Raw genomic sequence first — 6,751 nt, forward strand, 5'->3', positions numbered from 1 at the left:
AATCCTATTGACTATGCCAAAGCCCGACTGTGTAGATCACAACAAACTTAAAAATTCTTAAAGAGGTGGTAATATCAGACCATCTGACCTGCCTCCTGAGAAATCTGTATGCAGGTCAAGAAGCACCAGAACTAGACATGAGACAACAAACTGGTTCAAATTTGGGAAAGGAGTACATCAAGGCTGTATATTGTCACCCTGCTTATTTAACTTATACGTAGCATATCTCATAAGAAATGCTGAACTGGATGAAGCACAAGCTGGAATCAAGATTGTGGAGAGAAATATCAACAACCTCAGATATGCAGATGACACCACACTTATGGCAGAAATCGAAGAACTAAAGAGCCTTTTGATGAAAGTGAAAGAGGAGCATGAAAAAGTTGGCTTGAGAAAACTAAGATCATGGCATCTGGTCCCATCACTTAATGGGAAATAGATGGGGAAATAATGGAAACAGTGAGAGACTTTATTTTTTTTTTTTTTGGGGGGGGGGGGATTCAAAAATCACCACAGATGGTGACTGCAGCCATGAAATTAAAAGACGCTTGCTCCTTGGAAGAAAAGTTATGACCAACCTAGACAGCATATTAGAAAGCAGAGACATTACTTTACCAACAAAGGTCCATCTAGTCAAAGCCATGGTTTTTCCAGTAGTCATGTATGGATGTGAGAGTTGGACTGTGAAGAAAGCTGAGCGCCAAAGAATTGATGCTTTTGAACTGTGGTGTTGGAGAAGACTCTTGAGAGTCCCTTGGACTGCAAGGAGGTCCAGCCAGTCCATCTTAAAGGAAATCAGTCCTGAATATTCATTGGAAGCACTGATGCTGAAGCTGAAACTCCAATACTTTGACCACCTGATGTGAAGAGCCGACTCATTTGAAAAGAGCCTGATGCTGGGAATGATTGAACTCCATAGGAGAAGGGGAAGACAGAGGATGAGTGGCTGGATGGCATCACCGACTCAATGGACAGGAGTTTGAGCAAGCTCCAGGAGTTGGTGATGGACAGGGAAGCCTGGCGAGCTGCAGTCCATGGGGTTGCCAAGAGTTGAACACAACTGAGTGACTGAACTGAATTGAACTGACTGAACACAGTAAAATGGTAGGCACAGAGTGAAAAATGTCTTCCCACTCTTTTTTCAGAGCACATCTAGCCCCACCCCTATCTTTCTATGTCACCAAATTCCTCCACAGATATTTGGTATATAATCAAGTTAATATGCACATTAAAAGCTACTATGTGTTTTCTTTCCATCTACCCGTGTTTTTTACATCACTATTACTGTATACTATATGTATTATTCTGCAGCTTGATTTTTCACTGTAAAGATCTTTTACAACTTTTGCTCTCAATAGCTTATTGTGTGTGTGTGTGTTTAATGATCATATGATAGCTCATGGGATGAGAATGTCATATACAGGTTATTTCTAAAAGTTTGCTTCAAATAGTCAAGCAACTCACTTTATGTATCTGTAGAATAAATTCCTAGAAGTGGAACTGCTTGATCAAAAGGTATATACTTTTATCATTTTAGTAAAAATTGACAATCTACCCTTTATAAAAGCTGTCTCAATTTGCACTACCAAAAGCAAAGTATCATAGTTCCTGGTTCCCTCTGTCTTCTTCAGTAGAGTGAGTAATCTTTTTGATCTTTGCCAATCTGATAGGTGAAAAAGCTTCCAAGTTAAACATTCTATTCAAAGATGGCCATCAATTAATCTTATGTGAAAAGATATAAGGGCACATTGCTGCTGCTGCTGCTAAGTCGCTTCAGTCATGTCCGACTCTGTGCGACCCCATAGAGGGCAGCCCACCAGGCTCCCCCGTCCCTGGGATTCTCCAGGCAAGAACACTGGAGTGGGTTGCCATTTCCTTCTCCAATGCAGGAAAGTGAAAAGTGAAAGTGAAGTTGCTCAGTCATGTCTGACTCTTAGCGACCCCATGGACTGCAGCCTACCAGGCTCCTCCGTCCATGGGATTTTCCAGACAAGAGTACTGGAGTGGGTTGCCATTGCCTTCTCCGAAGGGCACATTAACCACACGTAAATAAACTGACCTTCAAAACTGAAAACAGTTCTATCCTATATCAACAGTTCTATAAAACAGTTCTATCCTATCATATAGGATAGTCCTATCCTACATGCTTGTGTGGGTGCTCAGTCGCTAAGTTGTGTCCAATTCTCTGTTAGCTTATAGACTTCAGAGTGACAGGCTCCTCTATGCACGGGATTTTCCAGGCAAGAATACTGAAGTGGGTTGCCATGCCCTCCTCCAGGGGATCTTCCCAACCCAGGGACTGAACCTCCATCTCCTGTGTCTCCTGCAATGGCAGGTGGATTCTTTACCACTGAGTCATTTGGAAAGCCCAGTATATCAAGTGGTACTGTGCATTTAAAACTACCATGTACCATACTCTAGGGCTTGCTGTTCAGCAAGAAATATGAGACAATTATTATTGGTCAAAGTTAATGTATAAGCAGATAAATTTGTTTATTAAAAATTATTTACTCACTATATCCACAAGAGTAGTTAGGACTTGTTTTAAGTTACAGGCAAAACTGGAAATAAACCTAAGGATTCCTGCTATGTAACCTTGAATGTTTGCACACGTGAGACTATGCTCATGGATTTTGTTAATAATACCATCTGCTCAGAAACTATTTTAAAATCGACTTTGCATAGGAATATATTAACACAGCCCATCATGTATATGTATACAGTAATAAAGGGGTTAAAGAACTCTTCAAAAGAAGTTGAGAAGTAAATTAAGAAGTGAAAGTTTGTGGTGCTTTTCATCACCAAAAGTCAGGTCTATCATTCTAAGTCAATGATTTTTTAATTACCTGTATGATAACCCCAGAGTTCAAAGGAATGCAAATTTATTGTCATCTCAAACAAAAGTCTTATGTTATGACAGGGAAAGCCTATTTTCTAATATGTACCCAGCAAAATTTGAACTGTGATCACTGGGTAAACTAATGCTTTTGAAGTTTAGGTTTTACTAATTATTTTAACTTAATTTAAAATTTCAATAACAACTAAGGCATCTCACCTGATTACTGGTATCTCAAATAGCTACCATCCAATTTAAAAATTCTTTACTATTTGCTATGGTTTGAATGTTTGAGTCCTCCCTCCATCCCATATATGTTGAAATTCTAACCTCAATGTGATGGTATTAAGAGGTGAAGCCTTTAGGGGTTAATAACAGCCTCTAGAGAACTAACTAGCCTGTTCCACCATGTGAGAACACAGTGAGAAAGCATCCTCTATATACCAGGAAGCAGGCTCCCACCAGACATGGAATCTGATGCACCTTGATCTTGAACCACCCTCTAGAACTGTGACAAACAAATTTCTTTTATTTATAAGCCATCCAGCTTATGGTAATTTGTTATAGCAACTTGAACTAGACTGACAGTATTTCTGATTTATTTATTGGATGACATAGCACTTATTTCCTAAAAACATAAATACCTTTCTTAATACTATTAAAATACAGTATCAAGTTACATATATTTAAATATAAAGTGAAAGTCGCTCAGTCGTGTTAGACTGCCACCCCATCGACTGTAGCCGCCTGGCTCCTCTGTCCATGGAATCCTCCAGGCAAGAATACTGGAGTGTGTTTTCATTTCCTTCTCCAAGGGCTTTTCCAACCCAGGGATTGAACCCGGGTCTCCTGCATTGCAGGCAGATTCTTTACCATCTGAGTCACCAAAGTAATTCTCAAATCAAGTATATAACGTGCAATCAGAAAAAGAAAACTTGTCAACAAACGATGAGGTTGTCTTCCTTGTAAAACACGTAATTCCTGTCTTTCTGGGGGGAAAAAAAAAACAACGCAGGGTGCTCTTTTCACTTGTTGGCAAAGTCAAAGAATTCAGTAATACATTGATAATATATTTTACGCTAACCAATATAGATGGATCATTGATCATGTAAGAAGCAAAAGTCACGCATATTCACACACACACACAAAAGACTATTTTGCTGGTTGAATATTCCATATTTAATAAGAGAAATCCACACACCCTCGAGTCCATCAACAAGTATTTATTAAACACCTACTACAAGTCCAACCCAATACTAGACGTTGAAGACAAGCTGGAGTGTGGTTCTTGCAGAACTGAGACTAGGCGATTGGGTTATTCGTCAGAAAATGATATTTCTTAAAGCAAACACATTGTTCCCTGTGTTCTGGGACGACAACCAGGCAATGACAGGTATAAGACTGCTTTAAAAACTGGGAGACAAAAAGCCTAAACGTAGCACAGAACGCAACTCCTCCGGTCCTCTCCTGTTGCTGGGCAGTGAACCAAACAAACCGCGCAGCCTGAGCCTGAGTGTACCTTTAAGACCTGGAGGGGAAACGGCCGGTCCAAGGAGAACGGTTGCAGCCTCATTTGCATAAGCACCCAAACACTGCTGACGTCACCGCGCCGAGTGCGGACCCCGCCTCGTCCTACTCCACTGTTTCTCCCCGAGGTGAGAGAATGGATCCGGGAGAACTCAGCGCCAGAGAGCGCGAGCCCGGGTTCCGCGCTCGCTGTGAACGCGCCACGCACGCCGCTTCTCTGCTCAACGGAAAGAGATTCCCGCCGCTGCGGCCTCTTGAGAGCGGGTGGGTCACACCTGTCCCCAGAACAGGTCGGACGTTTTTGATCCATTTATATTTACAAGGCGCGTTCCGACGTAAAGTCTCAAAACGGTCCTCTTGCCCAGGACACGCACAAACCCGCCGAGTTCGTGAAACGTAGAAACGGTCTGGGTTTCCAATCTCTGCCATCCTCTCCTTTAAATCCCAGCACCGACACCCTCACCAACACCCTCTCCAGTTCCTGGAGGCGCAGAAACCCACAAGCTGTGCTTTTCTTGGGGAGCCGCGCGTGCCTGGTGCGGGAGAAAGGCCCCACTTTGGGACCATTTAACGCAGGATGCCTCGGGCAAAAGGGAGCGGGAGTCACGTGAAACCACCCCGCCTTAGGTAGTCGCCTTCAGCAGTTGCAAAAGCCCCCAAAAGCGAATGAGGAATGAGATTGGCTCCTCTCCCCGCCCCACCGCCCACCCGCACGAGGATCGGCTTCCAACTCACCTAGAACCTTGGAAGCGCCTTGCTCCACTCCGACCCTCGCAACTTTCCGACTGGCCCTGTCGGACCCCACCCTGCGGCCAGCCCTAATTTGACTTGGTAACAACTAGTCTCTCGGGGATGCTGCGGTCACAAGAAGGAAGGAAGGATGGCGGCACGTTTCGACCCATGTGCTTCCCCGTTACGCGCCGCTCCTAGCCCCCACTCCCCACCCTGACTGTGCACAGGTGCAGGACGCAGAGCCGGAAGGGTCGCCCGCCCGCCGAGCCCAGCTTGGCCCTCCCGGGGCTTTGGAGCCGTCCTGCCTCCCCTCACCCCCCGGACACATCCAGAGTCCTTCCCAGCATTCAGGCATCAATTCCGCTCGCTTCCCGGGTCCCGGGCTACAGGGTGCCTAGTGGTGAGCCCCACCCTACCTAAACCGTGCCCTCAGTGGTAGGAGCGTGTCCTCACCCTCAGGGTGCCTTGGCCGGGCGCCTCTGGGCTGTTTCCAAGTGCCGACAGTAGCAGCAGTGGCCAGAGAGTTGGGCCAGGTGGCTGTGACCCGCGGGCGCGAGGAGCCGTCTGGAGAGCAGGCGCTGCTGGCCGAGGGCGGGCCCGGAGTCTGGGTGGAGGGGGGTCGCTGTCCTGCGGGCCGGGGCCAGGAGCGACTCGTGAGCGTCTGTGTGTCGGCCAGGGAGAGAGCACGGGATGCAGGCGCGCGGGTGCGTGCGCGCGGGTGTGTGTGTGTGTGTGTATGAGTGAGGGTGTGACGGAGGCGCCCACGTGCCCGGCCCGCCCGAGCTGCGGCCGCCGACAGGCTGCGGGGGAGGGAGAGGCTGCGGGCGCCAGGGGACACGAGGCAGGTCGCCCGGTCGGGCGCCGCACCTCCCCGCCCCGCCGCCTCCTGACGCAGAGGCCGCTGCGGCTGCCTCGCCGCGTCCTCGCTGCGCTCCGGGCGGGGGCGGGATGGACTCGGGGAAAGCCGGCTGCAAAGCAAAACAAAACAAGTCCCGCCCTGCCATCCCTCCCGTCCTTGCCCAACCCATGCAACGGAGAGGATGGGCACCACTTGCCCGCCCCCCTCTCCCCACCACCACCCAGCCTTTGTCTCAGCCGGGATAACAATAGAAATGGTCCTACCTCACACCCTTTGAATGTTCTCCGAATGTCGGCGACCGGACTGGAAGCAGTGAGTGACCCAAAGAACCCTTTTTCCCTAGCTTTCTCGCCAAGCCGGTCATTTACATCTTTCACACAGGAAAACACTCTGGGCATTTGCTTCTCCATCAGGCGGTGGCTTGATAGCGCTCAGGGATTCTGGCCAAATTACGGCTTTTTAAGGGAGCCGGTGTTCACCGTATGTAGGTTCCTTAGCATCCTGTTTGTTTCCAAGGGGTCTTATTATGAGATGAAGCCTGAATCATCTCTCTTAGCAATGAAGACATACTAATGAAGCCACGTGGAGAATTCCTAAAATATACATCACTGAGCACAAAAGCCTAGCCTACTTTTGAAAATGGCTGAATCTTCCCCTAGGCAGAACATATACTCTAGAGATTAAATTTTAGGTCCCTGAAACTTTAAAATTTGAAAGAAATGCAAAATGAACGTAAAATATGCTGCAAGGGTTTAGTGTCTTGGCGAAGGACATTTCCCTCTTCTAGGTGATTGATA

The 6,751-nt window shown here is 47.0% G+C and overlaps 1 protein-coding gene across 2 annotated transcripts in view; it reads right to left on the bottom strand.

Annotated features, from left to right (window-relative positions):
* The window catches only part of SLC6A15 (solute carrier family 6 member 15), a 57,212-nt gene extending 50,712 nt beyond the window's left edge, over positions 1-6,500 (bottom strand). The window contains exon 1 of one of the 2 annotated variants that reach the window (XM_010804761.4): positions 6,218-6,500. The gene's annotated coding sequence lies outside the window, so the exon portion shown is untranslated. Of the gene's footprint in view, positions 1-5,548; positions 5,636-6,217 lie in introns of those variants that run through there. The other variant, XM_005206043.4, reaches the window with a different exon arrangement.
* Between the last annotated feature and the right edge of the window lie 251 nt (positions 6,501-6,751).

Source organism: Bos taurus, chromosome 5 (assembly GCF_002263795.3).
Source record: "Bos taurus isolate L1 Dominette 01449 registration number 42190680 breed Hereford chromosome 5, ARS-UCD2.0, whole genome shotgun sequence".
NCBI classification, from domain to species: domain Eukaryota; kingdom Metazoa; phylum Chordata; class Mammalia; order Artiodactyla; family Bovidae; genus Bos; species Bos taurus.